The following is a 2,836-nucleotide window of genomic DNA, read 5'->3' as shown; positions in this document are numbered from 1 at the left end:
TAAGCCATGACAAATCCAAAAAGTAGTCTAAAACATGTCACGTGACCATAACATAAATTGAGGAATTCCAAAAATTACAAACAGAAAAGTTGCCTCTGTTTAAAATTTACCATGGCATTTGTAGAAAAACAAAATTCTAAATTTTTTCCATCTGAGTAGTACACTTGATGGCTATCCAATAAAAACATAGTAAAAGTAACATGTCATTTTTTTTAATTTTCTATTCTATAGGGCATATGGCAAACTTTCAAAACATAGTTGTTAACTAAAGGCCATGGCAAATTGACATGTGTGTCAAAATTTGGGGAACATGTGGGACATGTCAAATTCTAGCGATAGAATTGCTCACTGAAAACAGGGAAACTTTACAAGAATGTTCAGGGGTTGATGAAAAAAAATCAAGAAATATGTGAGAATATAGATTATAACTGCCATGAGATATGTTAGAAAAAAGAACACCAAATTCCCATGTTGTCAAAGTTCACATCGTAGAGTCCAAAATTGAACATGAAGGAGAAAATTGCCATATGTGTACATCTTCCCTACTGATGGAAAAAGTACGAAAATCATAGTCAAAGAGGCGTTCGATAACCGGCAAGAGTCCCAACCAGGCTCGTGTGGTGCAAAAATCGGACGTTTGGATAGTTTGGTTGCATCTGTCGCCTAAACCACATGGAACGTAAATCAATCCAGCGCCATGCTAAAGGGGAACGACCGAATCGATCTTTTCTTCACAGCCAGGCTCGCGAGAGCCACACGTGCCTCTTGCATGTTCACGTTGGGAAGAACGGGAGAGGATGATAAATCTCATATCTGCCTCCGCCCTCTGATATCACCAGCCACTGCGCATTTGCGGCACACCCATCTCTCTCTCTGTCTCTGTCACATCCCATACGGTTTCTCCGATAGTCGACCCTCAACTGCATCCCTTACACTCATGGCCATCGACAACACAATCCACGATCGGTGCTTGGCAGACTGCTTGCTAGGTTCTTGCTACAACCAGAATGTATTCTACCCCCTTCTTTCTTAAATATAAGTCTTTTAGGACATTTCATGACGGACTATATGCGAATATATATAGACATACTTTAGAGTGTAAATTCACTCATTTTGCTCCATATGTAGTCCGTAGTGAAATCTTTAAAAAGATTTATATTTAGGAATGAAGGGAGTAGGTTATTGGGATGCTCAGATAGCTTGCTAGGTTCTTGCTATGTGCATGCATGATCCGAATAATTGCTAGGATCCTCATGTGTCCTTACTATGTGAATGCTTACTTACAATCTTTCTACGATCGAATGTGCTAGCCTAGTTCTTTGAATGATAACCTTTCTATATATATCCGTTTTGAATGGAATGCATGATAAGAGTAGAAAAAATGTGCATGCATGAACAAAGCTGGAAAAATATGCATGTAATTGAGCACTCGCATGATGCACCGTGTTAGACATTGTAATTATGTTAGGGGTGCGTGTGTTTAACTTACAGATAGAATGTTAGGATTGATCTTTATCTACAGAGAAAATCTATCTACAAGATCAATCCTAACCACTTCTTATCTCATGTAATCTTGTGTATTTGGTTGGCTTTAAGCCCTATATAAGACGCATACGTCCCTGCCGGTTAGGCATACTATATAAGACGCATACGTCCCTGCCGGTTAGGCATACGTTTCTACCATATTCCTTCTCACATGGTATAGAGCCTTTCCTCTTCCACCTATGTCCAATGCATCTTCCTCCTCAGCCGCCGCCATGTCTTTCTCCATCTCCCTAGCCCCCCTTGGTCATACCATAACCGAGAAACTATCCAGAGACAATTTTTTGGTGTGGAAGGCGCAGGTTCCTCCTCACATCACGGTTGCCGGCCTGATGGGGTACCTCGATGGTTCCTCACCGGCGCCCCCTGCCGTTCTGATCGTGGAGACAGATGTCTCCGGAAAGAAGGAATCCACCACCGCCCCAAATCCTGCCTACACCATCTGGTATAGCCAGGACTAGCAGGTCCTCACCTTCCTGCTGGCATCTCTCTCGCGGGATGTTCTCCTCCAAGTCCACAACGTCACCACTTCATCCGGCGTCTGGCAGATGATTCTCTTGCTTTTTGCCTCCCAATCTTGGGCGCGCAAAATTCAGTTGTGTGGCCAACTCTCCACTACGAAGGAAGGTGATCTCTCTGCTGCCTCTTACTACACCAAGATGAAGGGTTTTGCAGATCAACTTGCACCGGCCGGCACACCCGTTGATGAAGATGAAGTCATCTCCCACATCCTGCACGGTCTTGACTCCGATTACAACTCGTTTATATTAGCAATCTCGACTCGTGCGGCGGCCGACAACCCAATCGGCCTTGGCGAGATCTTCTCCCTGTTACTCTCTGCCGAGACTCGGATCGAGGCACAGAATAGCAGCGCTGCCCACTCCATTAACCTTGCCTCCAAGAGGAGTGGTCGCGGCAACCCGGCTCGTTTTTCCCCTAGCGGCGGTGCCTCCTACACCAACCACTATGGCGCCGCCACTTCATCACCACCAGGAGGTACTCCGCCTCCTCAGGGCCCGCTCATCTGCCAAATCTGCAAGCTTGCTGGCCATGGAGCATGGTCTTGCAAGAAACGCTTCGACAAATCCTTCAACAACAATCCCAAGCGTCAAGGTAACCCTCCCAAAGCTGCCAATGTGGCGGCTGCCTCATATGGTGTCGACACCAACTAGTATCTCGACACCGGTGCTACTGAGCATGTGACAGGTGAACTCAAAAAACTCACTGTCCGTGATCGGTACACTAGACCGGAGCAAATTCACAATGCCAGTGGGCAAGGTATGAAAATTGCACA

The 2,836-nt window shown here is 45.3% G+C and overlaps 1 pseudogene; it reads left to right on the top strand.

Annotated features, from left to right (window-relative positions):
• The first annotated feature begins 2,240 nt into the window (after positions 1 to 2,240).
• On the top strand, positions 2,241 to 2,324 carry LOC123433759 (annotated as a pseudogene).
• The last annotated feature ends 512 nt before the right edge of the window (positions 2,325 to 2,836 follow it).

Source organism: Hordeum vulgare, chromosome 2H, assembly GCF_904849725.1.
Source record: "Hordeum vulgare subsp. vulgare chromosome 2H, MorexV3_pseudomolecules_assembly, whole genome shotgun sequence".
NCBI lineage: Eukaryota > Viridiplantae > Streptophyta > Magnoliopsida > Poales > Poaceae > Hordeum > Hordeum vulgare.
This window is presented reverse-complemented; position numbering and strand designations above follow the sequence as displayed.